Consider the following 26,181-nt stretch of genomic DNA (forward strand, 5'->3'; position numbering starts at 1 on the left):
TTATTCATCACGAAAGCACTTTCGTATGTTCATAACTTTAGAAAATGCTCTGCTTCTTATAGTTGACCTTGTAGCCCAGTGGCTTGAAGGAAGGTCAGGAATATCCTTTGAAGTAATTTCCTCCGAGCTCGGGTACCAGAAGGGAAAATAATGCTTGCAATGTCTTCCACGACGAAGTGATGTCTTTTTAACTGTGATGCGAGGTCTTTCCTTTCCTTTTCAAATTTCTGGCAGTCTTCTAGGATATGGTTAATATCTTCGGTAACACCGCATACGCTAGAGGTGTCTGTATCGCGTTTTTTCTAGCGGTGAAGTAATTTTCCTGTACGCGCACTTCCTGTACGTAGGCGGAAGAGAAGTGTGGCTTCTGCTCGTCAAAGACTTCCTGTTAGACAGGGTTGGATAGGGGAGGAGTGCGCTATTGATAAATCACAGATGTGTTCATTTATAATTTGGTAATATTTTCTAGGATCATCTTGCGTCTTGATGCTAACAGGAAGATTGTGTGCGTTGGAGGCAAGTTGGTCTGCCTTTTCGTTTCCATGTAATCCGACATGAGCTGGTACCCACTGAAATGAGATTTCGAAACCATCTTCTTTTAGTGATCTTGAAATTGATTTGGCCGCCATTACTACTTGTGACATTTGTCGAGGCCTTTGGAGCTGTTGAAGTGCAGCACGAGAATCCGTTAGGAGAATAACTGCCTGTGGTGTTAAGTTTTTTATCATGTGAAGGGCTTCTAGGATTGCATGCATTTCAGCTGTTGTTGATGACACAAACTCATCTAGTCGCCCACTCCATTCGAGCTGTAAAGTAGGCGCATAGTAGGCGGAAGTGCTACTTCTTCGACTTCGATTTACTGATCCGTCCGTGTACACCTCCAGGTGGTTGGCGTATCTTCTCGAAATGTATTCATTAGTTTTTAGCTTTATGACAGTTGAGTTGGCGCTGAACTTGTTGTGTATACCGGGAATGCGGCACTTACATTTCGGGCAGTAAACGTTCCAGGGGGGAGCTGATAAAGAGTTGTCCTTGTCTTGCAGTAACTCTGGTGTCCATCCAAGATGTTGAAGAGTTTGCGTAGAAATAAAAAAGCGAGAGTGTTGCCTGGTTCGAAGTCGGCGTAGGAGGCTCCTTCCTGCAGACGTAGTGGACAAACAAATTTGTTGGGAAAGAAGGCATTTGGTAGCCATAAGTGGTAAAGTCAGAGCTCGGGCTTCTCGATATACATTTTCGTTCATCGTTGATCTGGGCACTCCTAGGCAAGTACGTAGGCCTTTTCGATGTATGCGCTCTAGAGATTGAGAGTCTGTCGGCGATAATCTAATGAAAGGTAATGAATATAGAATACGACTGACAACAAGGGATGAATGGAGACGTATCATAGAGCTTGGCGAGTTTGCCCATGATTGTCCTGCCACTCTACGAATGGCATTTCTTGCTGTCATCGTTGATTTTATCACGTTAGTGGCTTGCGCATGCCAGTTAAGGCGGGAGTTCAGTGTGATTCCCAAGAATTTGTGCTGTCGAACACGGCGCAGGGGGACGTTATAAATAGTCAAAGTAATTTTTGTGCTTCGCCGGTTTTTTCCAGGAAAAAGTATGAACGCAGTTTTCTCTTGTGAGAACTGCAGACCACAATCAAGTAGATAATTGCTCGCTCCCGTAATGGCTGCTTGGGCGGCGTTTCGAAGACCATGATGTCGATGTGCTGAGACCCATATGCAAATGTCATCTGCGTACAGTGATATATTGATGGGGAGAGTGTACTTTGGGAGGGATGTTGGTAACCTGGCCAAAACGATGTTAAAAAGGATTGGCGAGAGTACGCTTCCTTGTGGTAGTCCTTGAGCACAGTTGCGAGATGTACTAAAAGACGCGCCTAGTCTAACCTTGAAGGTTCGATTCGTGAGGATGCCTTGTACAAACGCCTGGACTTTTCCCGTGATGCCGATGGCTGTCAACCTTTCAAGAACAACTGCTGGATCAACGTTATCATATGCCTTTTGAATGTCAAAAAATACCGCTAATGTCGATTTGTTGTCGTGGTGATTCTGTTCAATTGAACTTAATAGATCTACGATGCCGTCTTGAGAGGATAGCCCACGCCTGAATCCTGTCATCTCGTGTGGTAATAAGTGATTGGTTTCAAGCCACCAGGTGAGTCGAGCGTGTATCATTCTTTCCATGAGCTTCATAACACAAGATGTAAGTGAGATGGGTCGGTAGGACGATGGCGCGTCGCGTGGTTTACCAGGCTTGTGGATTGGAATTACCCAAGCTGTTTTCCAATTTTCTGGTATATCATTTGTTTCCCATATATAGTTAAGAAACTTCAGAAGTTCTTGTAGGCGTCCATTTGGTATGTTTTGCAGCATCTGGTTTGTTATTCCATCCGGTCCTGGAGCGCTTTTTCGTTTACTCTCTTTTAAAGCCGATAGTAGTTCTTCGATGTTGAAGGGAGCATCTAATGGGGACGATGTAGTCACAGCGTCATACGTCCTGACTGTCTTGTTATCGATTAAAGAAAATTGGTCTGCAAATTGTTCTGCGGCGTCCTCTAGACTTGTGCCCAACCGAAACGCCATCGATGCGTGTGATAGGTGGAGATCTCGTTTGCCCATGAAAACATCAAGGATTCGCCAAATTTGGGTTCCAGGTTTGTTCGCATCTGCTGATGCACAGTTGTCGTCCCAGTGTTTACGCTTTGTTTTTTTCGCATATCGTGTTGTTGCTGCATTGATTCTGTTTAGATCGGTTTTGTTTGCGCTGGAGTACTTCCTTTGGAGTTTTAGTTGGGCCTGTCTTCTTGCTGCACAAAGATTGAGCAACGTGAGATCAGGCTCTGGGTAGTGCTCTGGGAGCTTTATCTTGATGGTGGCCTGATTTGCGCTGGTCAAGGCTGCTTGTAATATGGGTTCTGATGATTTTTCCATATGTGCTCGAAATGAATCCCAGTGAGTAACATATCGAATACGCTGTTTAGTTCCACGGAATCCATGCAGATCTAAAAATATCGGATAATGGTCGCTGTTCATGGTATCACGGTTTCTCGTCCAATTTACGCATAGGTCTGTGGAATGAGCAGTGATGTCGATGGCACTATACGTATCAGGAGGACGAAAAAAGGTCGGACTGCCGTCGTTTGCAACAGCGAGGTCGCACTCTTCAAAGCATTTTGCCAACGCCCGGCCACGAGTATCGTCTCTGCTAGCTCCCCAAAGGCTGTGGTGTGCGTTCCAATCTCCGCAAAGTAAGATTGGGTCCTCACAGCGCTGGCAAATTTCTTTTACGACTTCAGAAATCTTGATTCCACTCTTTCCAGCACGGACATATATGGATGCCACACACAAACTCCGTCCGGTCAACATGACACGTGCTGCTACCAGTTCAATATCTTGGTTGCACAAATCGCTCGTGTCAATCTGGTGTTGTGGAAGAGCTTTTCGAATATAAAGGGCTGCACTCCCGTCAGGAAAACCGCTCATGGTTGGATTTTTGTAGCAATAATACCCAGAAATGCTGCGGTCATTGGGGAGACCCGCCTCATTTAATGCAAGTATCGGAATAGGGAAGTGTTCTAAGTACAAAGAAAGCTCCGCATGACGATTTTTCAGCCCGGCACAGTTCCACTGCATGAGAAACGGTATATTTCGTCGTTTTACTGCTTTTCGTTGCGGCTGACACTTGGAAGTGTCAATCATGGCTCTGGTCGAAGTTTCGTGTCATTTCTGTAATGGCCGGTTGGAAAAACATGCTTGCTTGTAATATGGTCTTGAAATTACCTGACGGTAGGTTGGCTATGAGGTTTGGTAAAACAGAAAATATTAGACTAACTAAATCCCCAATTTTCGAATTCTGAGAAGGTCTTTTTCCAGTGACGATGTCGCTGTATGATCTCTTTCCTCTGGTATTAGTCTTTGAGGTGGCGGTAGTGTCGGTGTCGGCATCTTTTGAGTAATGTGCTTCCACTTCTTGTTCTTTCTCGGAAGAGGTCTGCTTTTTTCCCTCTTTTGTCCCAGCAGCTTTGGCTTTCTTCTTTTTTGAATTGTCATTCGGAGCCTTAACCCTTGGATTCCTCTCCGCGGTGATTATGTCATCTTGGCTTGTGGCCTTTAAGCGTGGTGCATCACGTTCCACCTCTGTGCAATCCGCATTTTTGAAAAATTTGGGGCCTCTGATAAAACTCTTCTTCTTCGCTAGAGCTTGAAGTCGAGTTTTGCAGTTGACATAATCGGCTGGATGGTCACCGCCGCAGTTCGCGCATTTGACAGGTGATTCGCCATTGCAGTCCTTGGTGGCATGTGTTCCTCCACATATCTTGCAGATCGCGGTGGCACTGCAGTATTTTGCCACATGGCCCAAAGCTTGGCAGTTGAAGCATCTTGGGGGCGCTTCGACATAGTCAGTCACTTCATGTCGTGTGAAGCCGAGATTAACCTTGGCAGGGCGTTCTGTGTTAGGGCGAAAAGTGATCACCACTTTATCTGTCGGCCGCACTGTTTCGTCTGGTTTGCCGTTGCGTTGGTATAGGCGCCGTGCTGCAATGACTCCTACTGGTTCGAGGAATTCAGTCATCTCTGAGTTTGAGTACCAGTCAGGCACTCCTTTGATCAGCCCATTGTTTTGCATATATCCTTTCGGGATGGTGGCCTGAACTAGGATCTCTCCCAGGCAGCGCACCTTCAGGAGCCTGTTGACCGTCGCCGGCTCTGCTACGTCAACGAGTAGACCTCCCCTGGCTGTAAATCGATGGCGTACGAAGGGTGCGCCTGCAGCTGCCCTGACTTCGTCATTTAGCTTGAGCGGGTTTAGCTGCTGTAATCTTCTCCCTTCTTGCGTTGGAGTGAACAGCACAGGTATGCCTGTTGTCCTTTTACGGCGATGTTCGACTAGGATGAATCCCTCGTTGTCTCCCTCTGCTTGGGATGCGTCCATTGAATCGCAGTTGCTGAGGAGCAGTTTGGCTGGTGTGGACTCTTGTGATGTGGAGTCGTCGGTTTTGTCAAATCGTCGCTTAACAGGGGCGTGGGGTCGCTGACTTGGCGGGATAATACGGTAAGCGTGGTCTTTCTCAGTGGTCTCTTCAGTTAGAACCACTGGTTCGATGGCGTCCATTTGGTCAGCCTCCGCGGAGGCCATAGCTGGCCTTGTAGGCACCCAGGTTGCCCCGGTACCTGATGTTCTCCAAGAAGAAGAGTCTAGTTTTGAGACCGTGACGCAAGAAGTGGTGAAAACCGTCGGTGCGGCGTGAAAAACGTCCCAAAACCAGGAGCGGTTTGTAAAACACAAACGGGGTGGGTGACACTTCTTTTTCGCTTACTTACAACTGTCAAATTTAATAGAGCATCTAGAGAAAGACAAGGTGGAAGTGAAGAAGAAGAAAAGAAAAATGAAATAAAATTAAAGTCACTGCTGCTATTAAGAACATATTTGGTTTTAGAAAACGAAACAAAAATATTTTGACTGCAGCTGAAGGCAAAGTACTTGTCACGTAAAAAAAACTGTCTATACAGCAAAATGAAAAAATAATAAAAAAAATTGAATAGTAGGAAAAAAGAAAAAAACATTAGGCAGAGCGACCGGCTAAAAAGTCTTGAGGTAAAACACCGCTAGAACTGAAGTTATTTTTGTGTTTCAAGTCTTTAGGGCATACACCGAAGGAACTGAAGTTCTTTCTGTGTTAGGGTCACTGATGGGGCGCTTATACACTTGTCGCCACTGGTGAGGATGACTTGAGCCTCGTACAGCTCTCTAATGTTTTTGTCACGGAACCGCTTCAGAACTTTGGTGTTGGTGAATGTTGGTGAGCATTTGCAGTCTCTGACATGCACCGCAAGATGTCCCGATGGTGCTGATTTCAACGTTTGGGCATGTTCTCTTAATCTCGTATGGATACATCGCCCCGACTGACCTACATACACTTTGCCGCAAGTAAATGGTATTTGATATATCACTCCACTTTGACATTCTACATACTTGAGTCGATGTTTTACACTGCATTCTTGCTGTTGATGCTGTTGGCAATTGATCTTAGGGCAGAGCCTTTTTAGTTTGTCCGGAGCTGAAAGCACGACTTGGACTTGAAACTTCGCAGCTGTTCTCTTCAAGTTGTGGGACAAGCGGTGTATATATGGCAGAACTGTCGGTCGGTGTTTCTTGTGTTTTTCAGTGTCATGTTTTTTATTTGAGGTCATCAAGGATTCCGCGACTTCATATATTATCGAACTGGGATATCCCGACGCTTTCAGTCTTTATACTTGAGCATCAAAGCTTTCCCCCGCTGAGTGTATGCAAGATTTTTTAAGAGCTGTATTCAGGCAATTTTTGGCAATTCCTCTTTTAATAATTTTGGAATGAGCCGAATCATACTGTAAAAGACCTTTCTTCGATCGAGGGGAATACATCCAGCAAGCGTGGTTGTCAGAGAAAACCAGTCTTAGATCTAGAAATTGGAGTCTGGAGTTCACTGGTGACTCTTGGGTGAACTTGAGACCCTGGCCATTTTCTAAAAAGTTAGATCGGATGATGTTGAATAGTTGCGTCTCATTCTCACTTGGGCGATGTTGAAGAAGAACGAGGTAATCATCAACGTATCGAAAAATATGAGATACATGGCTGTTGAAAAGTGTACTGGCTACTGCCCGATCACATTGGGCCAAGTAAATATCACATAATATAGGCGCCACACAGGAACCTATACATATACCTTTCTTTTGTAGGAAAGAATCACCTTCAAAAGTGACGACTGTAGCAGAAAGGTAGAACTTTAAAAGTTCTATAAAGGACTCTACCGGAATGCCGCACTTGTTTTGAAAGGAAATAGTTCCATTGGCTTCAATACATTCGCTTACTGCTGCTAATAATTTGATGTGTGGTACTGAGTAAAATAGATCCTCCACATCAAGTGAGAACCCAAAGCGCACTGTCATCGCATTTAGTCGCAGATACTTAATAAGTTCCTCCGAGTTTGCTATTAGAAATGGGTCATTCAGCTGGAGATTAGACAAATGGCTTAAGAGGAACCGTGACATTAGACCCTGCCAAGACCCTTTCTCAGTGACCACAACTCGAAAAGGGCATTCGTTCTTGTGCGTTTTTGCTGTGAAAAACATATCCAGACTGTCCTTTTTGGTAGCAGTAATCGTCTTCCTCAATTGCTCCAACTCAAGTCTGTGGCACATTTGAAGCGCCTTTGCCTTCACACTTTTAGTTTTGAAATCATGCAACTTGTTAAAGTTTTTTTCTATGGCCCGCCCTGCTTTTTCGAGGTAGAGTGACCTAGGAATGACAACGAAACCTCCTTCTTTATCAGAAACTAGAAGGGTTCCCAGGTAGCACGCCAGAGGAATGCCCAACTTGGGCAAAGGTCTGGCAAACATAAGGGCCCAACTTTGGCGCAGTTAGGTTTTTGCACCATGGCATTCATCAGTGCCAAAGTACGGTGCCTAACTATAGCCACAGTTGGGCGATCCTATGGCATGCCGAAGTTCGGCTCTTCTCCGGTACGCCAGAGGAGTGCCAAAGTTGGTGCCATACTTGAGCCATAACTGCCATAGTAAATCCTAATCTGGGAATTCGGGGCATGCCAAGGTTTGGCATTTCTCTGGTCTGCCAGAGGAGCGCCAAAGTTGGTGCCATACTTCAGCCATAACTGCCAGAGCAACGCCTAATTTCGGTATTTGGGACGTGCCAAGGTTTGGCGTTTCTCTGGTCCGCCAGAGGAGCGCCAAAGTTGGTGCCATACTTCAGCCATAGCTGCCAGAGCAACGCCTAATTTCGGTATTTGGGACGTGCCAAAGTTTGGCTTTTCTCGGGTCCGCCACAGGATTGCCGAAGTAGTGCAATACTAGAGCTATAACTGCCACAGCAATTCCCAATTTGGGTATTTTGGACATGCCAAAGTTTGGCGTTGCTCTGGTCCGCCAGAGGAGTGCTAAAGTTGGTGCCAGATTTGAGCCATAACTGCCATAATAAAACCTAAACTGGGAATTCGGGGCATTCCAAGGTTTGGCGTTTCTCTGGTCCGCCAGAGGAGCGCCAAAGTTGGTGCCATACTTCAGCCATAACTGCCAGAGCAACGCCTAATTTCGGTATTTGGGACGTGCCAAGGTTTGGCGTTTCTCTGGTCCGCCAGAGGAGCGCCAAAGTTGGTGCCATACTTCAGCCATAGCTGCCAGAGCAACGCCTCATTTCGGTATTTGGGACGTGCTAAGGTTTGGCGTTTCTCTGGTCCGCCAGAGGAGCGCCAAAGTTGATGCAATAATTCAGCCATAACTGCCAGAGCAACGCCTAATTTGGGTATTTCGGACACGCCAAAATTTGGCGTTTCTCTGATACGCCACAGGAGTGCCGAAGTGTGCCATACTTGAGCCATAACTACCAAAGCAACGCCTAATTTCGGTATTTCAGCCTCGCCGAGTTTGGCTTTTCTCTGGTCCGCCACAGTTGTGCCAAAGTAAGTGCCAGACTTGAGACATAACTGCCGCAGTAAATCTTAATTTGTCGATTCGGGGCATGCCGAAGTTTGGCTCTTTTCTGGCTACCCACTGAACTGCCAAATAAGTGCCAGTGGCAAAGAAAGCCGAGAGGCCAGCCCAAGTTTCGAATATCTCTGGTGTGTCACAGAAGTGCTCTTTTACGCGTCCCAGCAGAGAAATAAAATAAATAAGCGTTGGAAGCACGATAGTAAGATGTCATCACCTCCGTTTCCAAGCAGCACGGCAATACTTTGCAGTATCGTGCCAGTGCCGGCCGAAAGTCGGTTCCAATATCGCTCAACTGTCCAGTTTTGCACCACCGTTTGATACCCGGGAGGTACTGCCGTACAGCTGTTTCGCCCCGGCCTAGCGTTCGCGTAATATTGTGCGAAAACTCTACGATGCGTCTGCTTCGTATTGGCCGAACGTCGTGCAAGTATGTGTACGTTGCATGTCATTTGTTGCATATCCAATCACTTATACGGACAAACAAATTTTTTCGATCGCTCCCAGAAGTTTATTAAACAACTATCATTACACACAGTGTATTCTCAACATATTTACAAAGGTCACACTTCTCTGTAAAACGAAAAGCAAATTATAAAATACAATTAACACTGTCCTCATGCCAAGCAAAACTCATCACACGTAAAACCGCGGAGAATGAAAGGAAAGCAGGACGACTATCAGAATCATGCTTGCAGTGTACTTACTAATAAAAGAGCGATATCATGTAATCCTTGATAGATGCATAATCCAACTGAGGCACCCCACAAACACATTCGAGGAAGAAGGTTGAGCACATTCAACTGACGTCTCGTCGTCGGCGAAGAGCAGTTTTTGTCGAAGCGTGTCCAACAAACACATCACAAGTATTCCACGAACTCCGGTGCAAAAAATGACTGTTACCGAAAAATTGGCATGGACGTATTCCGACCGTTTACGACGAAAAAACACGGCCGCGTCTGCAACGCACGAAAGCAACAGAACACTGAAGAGTCCAGTTCGAAAACCGGACCTACGTGGCCTGCTTATTTCTATAACTAGGCAAACGGCGAAAACGACAGCCCCAGAGATCCCATCAGCGTGACAGAAAAAGTCACGTGACAAATTTTCGTCCAAACGTTTTTGTCCTACGCGTCCTATGTAGAGAGGTCACGCTGAGTCACGCGTTTCGCTTCATCCTTTTGATTTGCTTAAAGCGGCTGTCGCGCTCGCTGACAGCCACACGAAGACGCAAAAGCAGGTGGGGAGGATTTGCAAAAGGCGAGGTCGAAGGCGCATCAACAACGCATAAAAGAAAGGCCGCTTCTGCCGGTGACCTTGTCGCCTTGCCTAGTCTGTCAGCGTTCGGCTTCCATTAAAGGGGTCATGAAACGCTTTTCCAACTTTTTCCCAAATACTTTATTTGTTTGTATGTGAAGTATTTGTTTTTCCTGTTTCGCTTTCCTCCTCAACTCATAAATCGCGCATTCCACCAAACAGTTAAAGAAGACGAAAAGGGGGAGTCCCCTCTTGCTCGCACTCTCGTTTGTGTAATCCTGGACACATCCATTCTCCCCCTTGAAGATTAGCCCGTCGCTCAAAATTCAGACAAAAGTCGCTTTCCCCACCCCGTTCATTCCGAAGGTGACAGTGCTGTTGAAGCTACGTGCTCGTTGGGCCAGCCACACTTGCCACGTGAGCGTGACAAATGTGGCTGCAGAGAATGAAGTCAGGTGATGAAAGGGAGGCGGCTGATTGGTCCGGCAAGCGCGTAGCTTCCACCACAATGTCAGCTAAGGGGTGAAGGGAATAAGTGAGGTCCGGTTGCGTGTGACGTCAGTTTGGACCCGATAACGCGCTTTTGGGACCGCGGTTGTGTCACAGTGAAAAGGCAGAGAGGTTGCGAAGGGGAGGAGGTACGAAATAGTCCGCTTTGTTTTCAAATTTTCGCACTGAAAGCCAGGCTTTTGACTTTCTACCTTTTTCTTTTGGTCCACTGAACGATGTGCTATTTGTAAAATCCCAATCTAAAATGATTTATCCCAACCCAAAAATCGTTTCATGGGCCCTTTAAGGGCCTCAGAAAGATAATCTCCTTCCTTGAGAGCGAAATGGACGGGGTGGTTATGTTTTCCGGGCTTGTCGCCATCCGATAGGCCTCAATTATTTCGCTCCCCATTTTCTCGCAGTGGCCTCCCATGGCTGTCGTGCCGGTGAAATTAGGAGCGCAAAACTACTCCACAAGCCGGGCGAAGACGTGATAAATGTAATAACAAAAACGGCTTGACATAACAAATATAACAATTTAATTAAACGTTTCCCCTCCCATGCGGGAGGTATCTTCAGTAGAGCGCAGAGCGAGTGAGAGTCGCACAAAAAAGTTCGGTTATTTAGACATAAAGTTTGTGTACACGTCCGACAGGGGGCCACGGTTCTTGTTTACCAGCGATGAATCACTTCCGCGTTTGTCGTTCTGGATGAACCAAGATTCCAGCAGCTTCCTCGGTTCCCACCTTTTATCCCCCTCCAAGGTCGATGCCTTGTCAATATCAAATTGGTGTCCTGACGTCCATGCGTGGTCGACGAGTTCGGACATGAAGCGGGTGGCGGTCCCGTGCGTGTTCTTTTAGTCTTGTTTTTCTTTTTCGTCCCGTCGCTCCAATGTAGGAAGCGTCACATTCCTTGCACTGTACCTGGTAAATCACGACCCTTTCTGCCTCTGGCGGGGTCGGATCTTTTGGCTTGGAGATAACATTGGCGATTGTTCCGTAGGGTTTGTATGCAGTTCGTACCCCCAACGGCCTAAGGCCGCGTCCCAATGCCTCCGAAACCCTTAACGTAACGTGTTCGTTCGGCTCGATCCAGGCTCCGATGCGACATTTGTTTGTTGGTCAACAAGAACGCATTGCTCTTAATGAGTTGAAGTCAGACAGCTCCATCATGATTTTAAAGGCCGACAAAGGAAAGAGAACCGTTGTGCTTGATAGGGATGACTACATGAAGAAGATGTATGAAGTTATAAACGACAGTCACTATTTCGTCAGGCTATCAAGAGATCCCGCTGCTAAGTCCGAAAGAGAGTTAGTTGACCACCTTCGAGAGCTGAAAAATAAAGGACGCATCAGTGACGACCTGTCGTCTCTTCTCCTTTGACGCCGCGACACCCAAGATGTATGGACTCCCCAAAATTCACAAACCGGGTTGCCCCCTACGCCCGATTGTATCTTTTATTAGTTCATCCACTTACAGCCTTTCCAAATATCTGGTTATGATTCTGAGCCCTCTTACAAGAAAAAATTAGTTTAGCGTCCGGAATTCCCATGACTTTGTTGAACTTATACGCGCTCAGACCCTGCTCCCGCACGAGGCTATGGTATCCTTTGATGTGATTTCATTATTTACGAATGTCTCCAACGCCCTGGCGGTTGATGTCGCCCGTGACCGGTTGTTGGCAGACCAGTCGTTGTCCACTCGCACAACCCTCCTTGTTGAAGACGGTATACTCCATTTGCGTTTTTGTCTCAACCAGTGTAATCTTAGTTTTAATGGGGACATATATCATCAGGTCAGCGGATGCCCTATGGGGAGTTCAGTTTCCGTAACCCTCTCGAATCTCGTCATCGAATATGTTGAGGAAAGGTAATGTCTGGCATTGATTTCCCCGTGAAGTTCTACCGTCGTTATGTCGATGACACTTTTGTAATGGTTAACAGAGAGAACGTAACTGATTTTCACCGCAATTTGAACAGTGTCCACCCCTCAATTCAGTTCACCTGCGAACATGAAACCGATAGTACCTTGCCGTGTTTAGATGTACGTGTCCATAGAACTACTGAACCTTTTTTTAAGATGGAGACATCCGTATATCGTAAACCATGTGACAGACAAAACTTTCTTGACTACCACTCTCATCACCCTACTGAACACAAAAGCTCAGTTGTAAGATCGTTACTTCATCGTTTAGAAACTGTCCCATCTAAGTCAACACTTAGCATTCAAGAACTTAGCCATGTGCGGGAGGCTTTGAAAAAACGTAACTACCCCTACTGGTTTGTCAATCGCGTTAAGAAACAAATGTCCCGTCGGCGCCCGGATCGAGCCGAACGAACACGTGACGTCGTGTGCATCTCGGAGGAATTGGGACGCGCCCTTAGGCCGTTGGGGGTACGAAAGAACAATTGTCAATGTTATCTCCATGCCAAAAGACCCGACCCCGCCAGAGGTGTGATCTACCAGGTGCACTGCAAGGAATGGGATGCTTCCTACATTGGAGAGACGGGACGAAAAAGAATAACAAGACTAAAAGAACACGCACTGGCTGTCGCCAATTCCACGAACGCCACCCGCTTCAAGTCCGAACTCGTCGACCACGCATGGACGTGAGGACACCAATTTTACTTTGGCAAGGCATCGACCTTGGCGAGAGATATAAGGTGGGGACCGAGGAAGCTGCTAGAATCTTGGTTCATCCAGAATGACAAATGCGGAAGTGATTCACTGCTGGTAAACAAGAACCGTGGCCCCTCTGCCGGACGTGTACACAAACTTTATGCCTAAATAGCCGAACTTTTTTGTGCGACTCTCACTCGCTCTGTGCTCTACTGAAGATGCCTCCCGCATTGGAGGCGCAACGTTTAATTAAATTGTTATTTTTGTTATGTCAAGCCGTTTTTGTTATTACATAAATTAGGAGCGCAACCGGGACATTTTCTCCCGTGAATGACGATCGGGTGCTTGGACTCCGAAGCAGCTCTTTCGGCGTCCATTTGATGTTCTCGGAGTCGGTCGTTGAGGCATCGCCCCGTTTGCCCGATGTACCTGGTCCCGCAGGACAGAGGGATCGCGTACACTTCCTTCGCTTCCTCTCCTTCAGCAAGATTTCTCTTCCCACGGAGCGGGCGGGTTTTGAGGTTGAAGCCGAAAATAAAGTTCGCTCTTTCCACTTTTTTTTGCGTTTCCTCCTCTCCTGCCCTCCTTTCCTCCCTTCACCGACCTCCCCCGAGGGGCCAACACGGAGAATGGATTAGGAGACGCCTCCGTTAATCCGGCATAACCCGCCGTAGAGGGGGCGTGCTGCTTGACTAAAGATTATCTCGCTGCACAAAAAAAAAAAAAAATAAATAAATTAAAAAAAATAAAAATAAAAAACGTCGCGGGCTGCGATTTAATGCGCTCTGCCGGATGCGTAATGCTTCGTCCGCCTTGAACAAGCTGGTATGCATTGGACTAACATTTTTCGAAGCGCGGCAGGTTTAGTGTAGGTCCTATCATAATGGTCCTGCAAGACTTCCCTGCCCGCCACAAGCTAGCCAATAAGTCAAGGACATTACGACGGCAGCGTATTCAAACAGTGTAAAATAAAATGTATATAATATTTATAAGAACACCATCGTCTTCACTGCTTGGCTTTCAAATTTTTAGCGCCGCAAATAATCGTAATCAAAATATTTTTTTTATAATTGAAGACCCCTCGTCGTGCATCGAACCCAAAATTAAGCTTACGTGAAACATGATTCGGCGCGGCAGCAACTCGAGTCACCGTAATTTTTTTTTTTTTTTTTTTTTTTAACGTGGATTTTGCTTTTTAATCTAACTGAGGTACCACTGGCAGAACACGAATCCCATACTTGGAAGGATCTGAAAACTCATATAGCTGGTTGAGTGAATGCAATACTATCGCATTCGTTGAAGCTCGATTTGTTGATTCGAACTTCAACAAATCACACGCACCCATTCTCCCTATTTCTGTTTACCCAGTCATAGTCGTTCCCTCACGATGCAATACGAGTACAAGTAACGGCAGTTTATGCAATGTTGACGATACACAGCCGTGATCGCACGGTTTTTAGAAGCGCTATAGAACGAGCACAAGCGTCGAATTTCGGTACTCTGATTGATTTCTGTCTTCCCGCCGTGACACCACACGAGAAAAGCGATTTCGTTCTGTCTGTGAAACTAGGAACAAAGAAATCAAGATATAATCACGTAATAAACCAACGCGAAATGGATCTCTGCAGCCAATACCCAACCGTTCGCGAGGTGACTGGGCAAAAGCATATATTACCTCCGTGCCTTTACCCTCTGCGCACCGCCAGAGAGAGTCATACAAACTCCTTTGCGCTATTATCAACACGATTGCGTTTGCAAGCCGGTAGTTTGACTCGGCTGGGATTCGTCCCTTCTGACTTTCATAGCTCTCTATGAAACCAGAAAGGTAGATACTTTTATCCATTGGGTTGGTTTGCCCGGGGCCTCCAGTTATTTACGGCCAAAATCACACTAGAGGCGCTTCAGCAATGTTCACTCTGGTCGACACACGTGCTCCTTAAAAATGCCTGTCGTCAACTCTTTCCCAAAAGATACTTGAAGAGCCAATCTTAGAGACCGACGGATAACGAGGACTTAGACCTCAAAGAAATTATAACAGAAATTTGGCGTCGTCATTCCCGAACTGGTTGCCGGACGAAATCCAGGGTTGGTAATAGTAACATAAGATACGTACGGCAGAATTCCCTGCCATAAATAAAATGATTTGGCTAACGCCAATGTAACGCGAAATAGGTGCAAAGAGTTTTGCGATAGGAAGGGTAAACCGAAAAAAATGAAAAAAAAGAAAGAAAGAAAGAAAGAAAGAAAGACTGAAGAAAAGGAGAAATTAGAAAAAAAATCTCTGGTGACTTGGCCAAAAAAAAATTCTGTTCATGTGATTTTTCTTGCCACGTGACCAAACAAAAAAAAACGAAAAAAAATAACACGAGAAAAAAAACAACCCCCTGCCCGGTTTCCAAGCTAGGCCCTCTTGATCGTGAAACTAGCGCGCTATCCGTTGCGCCAGCATAACTTTTTTTCTTTCTTTCTTTATTGCAAGTTGCGCCAACTTAACTCTGCCTGTAATGCTCACGCATTCCCAAATCATAGGCGAAAGCTTAGGTGCCTTCGCAGTTTTTCATGCATGTGTTATTTTTATTTGTGGCAAGGGTTCACGTCCAGAATGCTTTCAGAGTTTTCGACCAAAACGAGTTTTCTTCATCCGAGTCACCTTCTAGAACCAGTAGACCGCACTGGGTCGTCCGGCTAATCAAGCAGCTATTTTCAAATTCTCTGGCGTGCCCGTCCTCGGATTCAAGGTCGCTGTTTGACAAGCTTAACTTTCTTCCACCTGGTAGCCGGAACCTCCACGGCCAGCTTTGTTCCGTCCCCACTCCCTCTCGAGAGGATGGCTCGCCCCGAGGCTAATCCCATTCTCTAAACCTCTTTCCATCCAACGGTTGACCTTTCCCTCCCCGTCCCCCAGCTTCGGGAGAGAAGGTTCTTCTCTGCAGAACGTCCCGTTTGTACAGCGGCTTTAAAGTTCAGAGATTGTCCTGTCCTTATCGTCCCTTTTGTGTCTCCACTTTTTAATGTTTAAAAAGTATCAACACGCTAAAATAGTACTATTTCCGGGATTTCATTTTCATCCCCCAAGTGTGATGCGGGAACCGCGCGATATAGCCACGGTCGTTTCCGCACTTTGTTATCGCTAGGATTTGACAGTGCTCAATCACAATGCAAGACACGCACAGAGCCACGCTAGCTTTTGCAATGCGCCGCATAAAAGGGTTTCCAAACAGGACACGACTACGACAAATCGTGAAAATTGAAGCGGGCTTGAAGCGGGCGTGTCCGCTTCAATTTTCACGATTTGTAGGAGTCGTGCGTTTTGTAGTGTCCTGTTTGGACACCCCTTAATAATGATATATCTTGTTGAGACGTGCGCACATCCGTCTTGCGCAGTGTTTGCTCAATGGCAGCACTTTCTGTAAAGGCGGATTCACACCGGGGATAGCAGTCGCGCGATCCAGCTAAATCGCATCGCAAAAAAAAAAAAAGAAAAAAAAAGTAATTGGTTGGTCAATTTGGCGTGCGCGATGAGCGAGTCCAATGCCTTCGTTGGCGAGTCGCGTCTCAAAAACTCTCGCTCCGAACGCCGTTGGTTGGCTCGGCCTCTCCGCGACTAGAGTGCATCGCAAAACGTCGGGTCAGCAAGCGACTGCTCAAAACCCGTCACGTTTTGCCCGCGATGGTCGCTTTTGCGATGAAAGTTATGGCGCGACTAGATCGCATCGCCGGTGTGAACGCGCCATAATGTCGAACCAGTCTCACGGCGTGTCCCGATATTGGCTTGTGTACCTACGCGCGAGTAAAACATCTGGCACAATTTGCGTTTGCAAAGCCTGCTCCAGGCACGTCAAAACATTCAGCCAACCTTTGGACTGCAGAAATCAAGAGACAACCAAAATAAAATAAAGTTGCCAGCCGAATAAAACTTGATCTCTATTTAATTAAGATGAAGACCATCCGCGTACATCAAATACCTCATCAGCCGAACTCCAAGGCAGTAAGCCTAGTTCTGGCACTTGTTTGGCACCTTTGGCCCGTCGCTGCCAGATCACAGCCAAACTATCGGGAAGCGAAGCCTAACTTGGGCACTCGCTTGGCGACTTGGGCCCAAAGATGCCAGATCTCAACCGAACTACAAGGTAGTAAGCCTAACTCTGGCACATTTGTGGCGATTTTGGCCCGAATGTGCTAGGTGACAGCCGAACTGTCAAAAAGTGAAGCCTAACTTTGGCATTAGTTTGGCGATTTTGGCCCGAAAATGCCAAAGCTCTGCCGAACTATAAGGTAGTAAGCCTAACTCTGGCACATCTGTGGCGATTTTGGCCCGAATGTGCCTGGTGACAGCCGAACTGTCAAAAAGTGAAGCCTAACTTTGGCATTAGTTTGGCGATTTTGGCCCAAAAATGCCAAAGCTCTGCCGAACTACAAGGTAGTAAGCCTAACTCTGGCACATCTGTGGCGATTTTGGCCCGAATGTGCCAGGTGATAGCCGAACTATCAAAAAGTGAAGCCTAACTTTGGCCTTAGTTTGGCGATTTTGGCCCAAAAATGCCAAAGATCTGCCGAACTAACGGGCAGTAACCCTAAATTTGGCATTTGTTAGGCGATTTAGGCCCGAAGATGCCAGATAATAACCGAACTACCCGGCAGCGAAGCCTAAGTTTGGCACTTGTTTGGCGAATTAGGGCCAAGATACCCAGACTGTTGCCAAGGGAGGTCAGGTTTGGCACTACTTTGGCTTCTTCGGGCTTTTTAATGCCCTAAACTGCCAGACGCAAGCCAAGTTTTGGCCCAGAACTCGGTGCTGCCTGGGTTAGGTCATTCGTTTTGAAATAATTGACAATAGTAGGAATTCTCATATTCTTGTCATTAACTTGACCAGTCTGTAGCAGCACGTCAACACAATCGTCCACACATCGAAGTCTATCAGCTTCTTGGGCCTTTGCCGCTATGTCGTGTATCTTAGACACCAGCTCTACGCCCTGCATTTTTGGTGGTGTGCAGAATTTTGGTCCTTTTTCGAGTATCTTGCCTATCTCCGCCGGTATTGTAGCATCCCCCAACAACGTTACGGATTCTCCCTTGCGTTGGTTATTTTGAGCACGGAGACTTTTTATATGCGGAATATATGAAGACCATAGGAATTCCGTTTCCTTACTTGCTCTGTCAAGGAAGGTTCTGTACCTTCGTCCTTGGCCGCCACCGGGGTCTCCACAACCCGCAAGAACCCAGAGGCAATTTCTGAAGTATCGGACCTGCCTCCACATCTCGGAGCGGACAATCTTGCATATTCTTTTTGCATGATGTTGGGAAGGTCTTGCAAAGCCAAACAACCCAACCAAGTCCGGTGGAACCGCACCATGTCTGATGGCGGCTGTCCCCTTCTTCTCTTCTTAGTCCTTTGCGCTCTGTCCTGTCCCTTCTTCTTAAACAGAAGAAGGGGACAGGACAGAGCGCTCTTAAAAGCGCTCTGTCCTGTCCCCTTCTTCTCTTCTTAGTCCTTTGCGCTTTTAAACCACCGTCTAGATGTTCCGGAAAGTAGTATTTAATTTGTTCTCGTAGATCAGTGCTATCCCCCGCGTGCCGCCAGGTTTTATTTATACAGGTTGCGCTCCGCAGTTTTACTTTTTTATTAGGCCTAGACACGTTTTTATTCCTGAGATTCAAGTGCAGCACGGATAATTAAACTAGCTTTCAGAAACGGCATCGTTCAACGTTGTAACAATTATTTTTCGTAGCGTCAAGGGGTCACATTCACAAACCCGGCAGTGTGAACATCCACAATGCAGTGGTGTTTCTCGCTTTTTTGCGTTAAAAAAATAAGTTTTTATATTCGCGTTCCTCTGGAGCGGTATGTCGTATAACATAATTTATCAAAGCAACAGATATCGTTTGGCTATGGGAACGTTCGAAAGATTTCTGTTAGATAATCGTAACTACCACAGAAAGCAGTTGATTCCTGTCTGAAATAGCATATTTTCGCACTCAATTTCGTAGCGTCATAAGCAATAAACATATCTCTTACTTTTCTAGTCTCTGGAAAGTAATGCTTATTATTGTTTTTGTAACTCAAAGCGCGTGCTCAATCACGCCACGTTTTTTTTTCTTCATTTTTAGGCTCCGCTATACCGTTTTTATTTTTTATCAGGGCCAAACACCTGCGTATACCACCGGACCTTAAGTATAGTACATCAAATTAAACTAGCTTCCTGCAAAAAGTGATGTTCAGCGTTGTAAAATTTATTTTTCGTGGCGTAGGCGGTCACATTCTCAAATCCTCTGCAGCTAATTTTCTTCACCGTATTGTTTTTTCTTGCGTTTTCGCGATAAAACACGTCAGCCTTGCCATGCTGGGATAAAATACCCTAGCGTCGGCAGTCATTTAGGAAAGATTGATCAACGCAAACATTTCCACTCGCTATCCATGAATTGCCACAGTTTGTCAGAATCTCAATGACTTGACTTCATAGTGAAAAAGACGAAAAAAAAAAAACGATGACGGTCAGTAAACGGATCTTCCATGACGGGGCTCGCCAGCTTGAACACCAAAGCGCCGATGCCGGCCAGTCACTGGACTTCCATGTAAATACTGGCCATCAAAGGATATATTAGCTTTCACTTCACAAAATAATTTTAATTTTTGTGATTGTTTTTTGTTCAGATAAATTCTGGATCACGGTTAATATGAAACATACATTTAACGCCAATGTCAAACCGGTCACATTGTTTTTTCTTTCAGTGTTGTCTCAAAATCGTTACTGGCGACGTTTCAGGCTAAATGAATACCAGGTTTTCTTTTCCGCCAGCTCTGCATGACAGTCAATTTACCTCGTTTCTTCATACTGGCTACTGCATGTCAGGAACATTGGTGGTTTTGACAGAACCGAATTCGATGGACATCTGAGAATTCTAACTTATTAGTTATTACACTGAAGGCGACACGTACTGACACATGTAGCGATGTAGGAGCGTGATAGATTTAGAAATAGACTTTTTTTTATTATAAGCACGACTAATGGTTCCAACCAAGTATCCTTAATCCTAAAGTTAGATTGAACGGAAATCGTATTACCAGATGCACCACTCGCTGAAAGTAACTCTGTCAAATTGCCACAATATTTCAAGATCCGTCCTCCAAGTCATACATGAGAAATTTTTTTTTATTTTTCGGCTAATATTGGTTAAATCCAGTTACCGGTAAATACTTTACGGTTACGCTTACGGTTACGTGTTTTTTTTTTAATTTCAAATAACAATTTTGTTTCTGTTACGGTTACTGAAAATTTTCGTTCCTAAATGGTTTTCGGTTACGGTTTAAATCCCTGCTTTGCGTACCTAAATTGATAAAAGCCCCTAAAATTGCCTGCATGTGCAACATAATAGAATGTTCAGCATGCAGGCATAAACAAGGAGACTGCAGGAAAGCTGTCAAAGATACTGAAATGACACTTCCCGATTGTGTGTACATCTAGCTGTGGCATCGAATTAGTTCTTGTTTTTGTTTGTTTTTATGTGGAGTAAATTATATAAAAAAATTATTTGACAGTTATCAAGCAATTATTTAAAAAATAACTGAAAAATACCAAAACGTTGTTTATATATTAATGAACAAGTATTGCAGAGTGCATAAAAATTCTAGATGGAATCAGATGGCGATGACTTGCACAAAAATCGCCGTGATGTCGCCTTTTTGGCACCGCATATCAACTGGCTGTCTTCTGCGGTCTGAGCTTTGATCGACGCAGCAGCCCGTACGTACGGTATCGGGATGGATTGTTTGCAACTTGATGTTTCAACCATACGCTTGAAAGTCTTCGGCATCAGGCGGCTGATCCGATTTTCTTTGGAACAAGATATGGCAAAGTATGGTTTGTGCAAAACAGATATTTTCAGTCTAGACTTCTACCAATTTGTTTTTTAACCGAATTTGACGAAAAATGGTTTGTTCGAACCGCATATTGTGTGTCTGGAATTCCTTCAATTGTACTTTGAACCGGACTCCAAAAATCACGGTTTGTTCGAACCAATTAGGAAAATCACGGTTTGTGTGAACCGGAATTTGACTGTCTGGAATTCCTTCAATTTCACTTTGAAGCGGATTGGGAAAATCACGGTTTGTGCGAACTGGAATCTGTCTGTCCGGAATTCCTCCAATTTGACTTTGAACCGGATTAGGAAATTCACGGTTAGAGCGAACCGGAATTTGCGTGTCCGGAATTCCTCCACTTTGACTTTGAACCGGATTAGGAAAATCACGGTATGAGCGAACCGGAATTCGCCTCTCCGGAATTCCTCCAATTTGACTTTGAACCGGATTTGAAAATTCACGGTTTGTGCGAACCGGAAGCCGCCTCTCCGGTGTGACTCCGGTTTGATCTTAGTCCGGATTTCACTTTCCGGACTGATTTCAAACCGTTATTTTTGCTAGGGTTGCTGGAAATATTTGCCGTGGGCGGCACTGGTGATACTGTTGGTTTCCCCTCGTATGTGCGAGCAATATCTTCTGCAAGCTCTTTTATTGTCTTAGACATAGCGAGGGCAAGTGTTTCAAAAGGTTGAATGGGGCATTTGTCACCGGTGAGAGATCGTATGATTTTCCATACTTTAGTCCTCGGTGTGTGCGCGCTCAGTTCATCGCAGAAGTTCCACCATTGCGACCGTCTTAAATGATTGGCATATCGTCGAAGTGTGGCCGAAATTCGATTAAATGTCGTGCGATTAGAAGAAGTTGGGTGGCGCCGTAGACGACGCTGGGCTCTTCGACGCGCAGCGGTGAGATTAAGTAGTTTTAAATCCGGTGACCGGAAGTGGTCTGGTAGACGGACAATTTTGGTGTTTAACATCAAGGCGCAAAGTATAGTCGTGACAATGGGAGCTGTCGATTTACTCACAGAATTTCGGAACTCGTCCCAATTAGTCACTCGGTACGATTTTGTGTTGGGCTTGCTGCATTCCGGCAGAGTTATCCAGATAGGAAAATGGTCACTGCCCATAGTATCCGGAGCAATTTTCCAAGAAAGCTTAAGAGTTGTATCATAAGCTGTAACATCGAGAGCTGAAAATGTGGAAGGTGGCCTGAAAAAGGTTGGGCCGCCTGTATTAACTATAGACAGTTGAGTAGCTGAGAATATTTCTTCTAGCCTTCGACCTCGGCTGTCAATTGAATCACTTCCCCAAAGCGTATGGTGCGCGTTAAAGTCACCGCAAACAACTAAATTTGGCTTGTTTTGATTGCACCAGTCTTCAAAGGCGTCCATCATGTCGTATTCTCTGCCTGGCCTGATGTAAATGGACATAACCGTAATGGTGGTTTTCTTAAAAGACACCTCCACAGCGACAAACTCGGCATCAGCAGTATTTAAAGAATCAGTCGGAATTTGACATCGAGATAACTCACGACGAACGTATAATGCAGCACTTCCATTAGGAAATGTAGAAATTGAAGGGCAGCAGTAAGTCTCGTAACCTGCTATCGAACGGTTGTCGGGAAGTCCTGCCTCAGAGAAAGCAAAGATGGGGATCGGGACCCTCTGTAGGTAGAAGGATAATTCTGAAGTCTTGGCTTGGAGTCCCCTAGAGTTCCATTGAAGGATTGTGGGCACAACATACTTTATGTGGTCTGCAGGCATCGTCACTTTAAATTGAGATGCAGTTATAGTGTCTTTTTACAACGAGAGAATCAAGCTCTCCAGTTGTAGAATGCCTTGAAGTGCTTCCCTGTGAGGTCCTTGTGGCATGCTCATGAGAACCTGACGGAATGTCACAAAAATTGCTTGAATTATGGTTACTGCAGGCCTATTTGTTTCTGTTGGGCGTCCCTCCAAGGCGCTGCTATAACTCTTGTAGCATCGTGCCTTGTGCTGATGCTGTTGTTGGGTGTCTCGTGAAGATGACGAATCATGTGAGTGATTCGCGCTGTCAATCTGGTGTTGAGGTAGAGACGGAAAATCTTCCTCTTCGTCCGACATCTGTTGAGAAGTGGTGCTCCGTAGTCTACCGTGAGGTTTTCTTTTCTTTTTTGCTGCCTTCGTGAACCTTGGGGTCGGTGTTGTCTCAGCAACGTCATGCGAGCTTGGAGGAGCTGTTTCTGTTGGTATTTTTTCACCAGGTCGCAGAATTGGGCCGCGCAGAAACGCCTTCGTACGCGCCAGAGCTGCAAGGCGTACTTTGCAGTTTGCGTAATCTGCGGGATGAGGGTCACCACAGTTGGTGCATTTTCTGACATCTTTGGGACAGTCGCGGTGGTGATGCGGTCCACTGCATTTCTTGCATGTGAGGGAGCCTGTGCAGTATTTTGCCACATGTTCCTTTGCTTGGCATTTAAAACACCTCGGGGGTGCGTCGGTGTGCTCATGAACGCGGTGAGTTGAGAAGCCAAGGCTCACCTCTGATGGTCGTTCTGAGTTTGGGCGAAAGGAGAGGACCACTCTGTCTGTCGGGGTTGTCTCTGTGGTAATTCCATTTCGTCGATAAAGTCTTCTGACGGCAACCACGCCTTGCGGCTGAAGGTATTCTGCGAGCTGTTCCACGGTGTACCATCGAGGTATGCCTTAGACAAGTCCTTTGTTCTGTGTGTAGGCTCTCGGAAGAGACGCTTTGATGGCGACGCCGCAGAGTTCGGTGACTTTGAGTAACCGTTTCACAGCGGCTTCTTCAGCAACGTCTACGACTAGGCCTCCTTTCTGAGTAAATCTATGGTGAAGAATCTTTCCGCCTGCCGCCTTTGTTACATCAACGCTAAGATGCAGCGGGTTCAGGTTTTAAAGCTTGGAACCGTCTATTGCTGGCAGCAGCAAGACAGGAACTCCTGTTGTCCTGTTTCGTCGGTGTGTCACAACTGTGAACCCATCGGTTTCATCAGTAGACTCCATCGCATCCGAAGAGTCGTTTTGGTGGTCCTCAATAACTGTAGCCTCCAATGAATGGCTTGAGTTGTCATTTGTTAATTCAGGGCGTTCCTCTGAGGCCTCCTGGATGTTTTCGTCGTCTTTTTGAGTCTGGTCCAGGGCAGGTGTGGTCTCTGTTACATGGAAGCCTTTCCTCATCGTGTAGAGTGGGTTGGTCCCCATTTTTGAGGTCGTTGCGTCAGCTACAGCCATTAGGCTTATCCTGGCTGTTGGTGCGACCGTGCCTGACCACGTCTTTTGTCAGGTCTTTTGTATTGGTGGTTTTGTCCCTGCCTCCAAGGAATGCTTTGGTCCAGTCGCGGAAGGGTTTTCGTGTTCTGCCGCTGGCTTTTGGGGGGCCATAACCCTCCGAAACAGGGAAAAAGGAAAAAACGCTGGAGCTATGAAATTTACTGCTCCTACCTTGGGAAAACTTATTCTTCCTCCTCGACGGTGATCCCAAGGGCGTTGGCTTTCACGGAAATGAAAATTGAGAAGAAGGAAAAAGAAGAAGAAAACAGGAAGAAAAATAATTTAGGAACTAAAATTCAAAAATTGGAGCTCTTTCGCCGTCAGAGCAGTCGAAGGCGTACTTATGCAGGCTAGGCCCTTATTCGCGATCTTGCACGCCTCGTACACCTGTCTAGTCTTTTGTTTTTTAAAATGTTTAAGCACCTTAGTCTCAGAAAACTTTGGTGTGCACCCGCAATCTCTCACATGCACAGCAAGATGCCCCACTGGCGTTGAGTTTAGAGAAAGTGCATGCTCCCTGAGTCTCACATTGATGCACCTTCCAGATTGTCCCAGATACACCTTCCCACATGACAACGGTATTTCATATATGATGCCGCTTTGACATTCCACAAACTTTCTTGCATGGTTGATTTTACATAGGTCGTGTGTATCCCGCTGCTCGTTGATTTTTGGACATAATCTTTTAAGTTTGTCGGGCGCTGTGAGGAGGATAGGAACCTCAAACTTTGCGGCTACACTCTCAGAAAAAAAGGTGTATTATTACACCCCTTGTCCCATATAATACACCCCAAAACTTCAAGTCGACGTACAGCGCCCCATAATCGAACAGGCGGCCCCAAAGTTTACGAGGGGCTTGATAGCCGTGTGGTACAACTTATTAAGATAGCTGATGTACATATTATTGAATACAAAAAATATTATCGGAGTTTTCTTGGCCGTACTGCAAAAGCTCCGTATTTTCTTTCAGTGGTCTTTAATACGTACTTTAGCAATTTAATAAGTTAAATCGCACCGTTATCAAGCCCCTGGTAAAATTTGGTGCCGTCTTTTCGACTATAGGGCGCTGTACGTCGAAATGAAGTTTCGGGGTGTATTATATGGGACAAAAGGGTGTAAGGTGATACCCTTTTTTTTTAGAGTGTACTCTTTTTAGGTTATGGGAGAGACGGTGAATGTAGGGCATTACCACAGGTCGGATCTTTGTTCAGTTTGGACTTACTCTTTGACGTTGTTTTAACATGCTCTCCACGATGGTGGAAATAACTGAAGTCGGGTACCCTGAAGCGCGAAGTCTCTGCAGCTGGTTGTTGAAGCTCTCTCCTGCTGTGTGGTCGCAAGACTTCCTTAGAGCCGCCCCTGACGTACTTGCAACAATTCCTCTCTTGACGAGCTTAGTGTGTGGGGAGTCGAATTGCAAAAGACTTTTCTTTGTTCGTGGGGCGTACATCCAGCACACACTGTCTTCGTGGAATGTTATTTTGAGATCTAAGAATTGGAGGGACTGGTTTTCCGGCCATTCATGCGTGAACTTTAGTCCCCCGGCGTGTTCTTCGAATGTCGTTTGAACGGAATCCATGAACTGTGTCTCACATTTGGGTCGGACATTGAGGAGGATAAGATAGTCGTCTACGCATCTGAATATACGACTAACCTGGGGAATGTCAAGGCTGTCATCAATGGCTCTATTACATTTCGAGAGGTAAACATCTGTCAAAGCAGGAGCTACGCAGGATCCTATACAGATTCCTCTCTTCTGTATGTAGTGTTCTCCATTGAACGTTACCGCAGTTGAGTTCAAGTAAAACCGTAGAAGCTCAAGGAAGGAATCCACTGCCATTCCACAGTTGTTCTGAAAGGCTACTTCTCCATTGGCTTCAATGTGTTCTCTCAAAGCCGTAAACATCCCCTCGGGAGGTATGGAGTAAAATAAGTCTTCTACATCGAGGGATAGGCCATACCGAACAGATAAGATGTTGTTTCCCAGATAGTCAATCACCTTCTCAAAATTGGAGACCAGAAAAGGGTCATTCAGTCGTAGGGTTGCCGATTGCTGTTGGAGGAACCTTGACATGGCTATTTGCCACGATCCTTTTTTTTTAATGACCACACGGAAAGGACACGCTTCTTTGTGTGTTTTTCCGGTGAAGAATAAGCCCAGTTAAAACATAAAAGCAGACTAAAAGCAAAACTTAAAG

The sequence above is a fragment of the Ixodes scapularis genome, unplaced genomic scaffold, assembly GCF_016920785.2.
Source record: "Ixodes scapularis isolate PalLabHiFi unplaced genomic scaffold, ASM1692078v2 PGA_scaffold46__3_contigs__length_2488377, whole genome shotgun sequence".
NCBI classification, from domain to species: Eukaryota; Metazoa; Arthropoda; class Arachnida; order Ixodida; family Ixodidae; genus Ixodes; species Ixodes scapularis.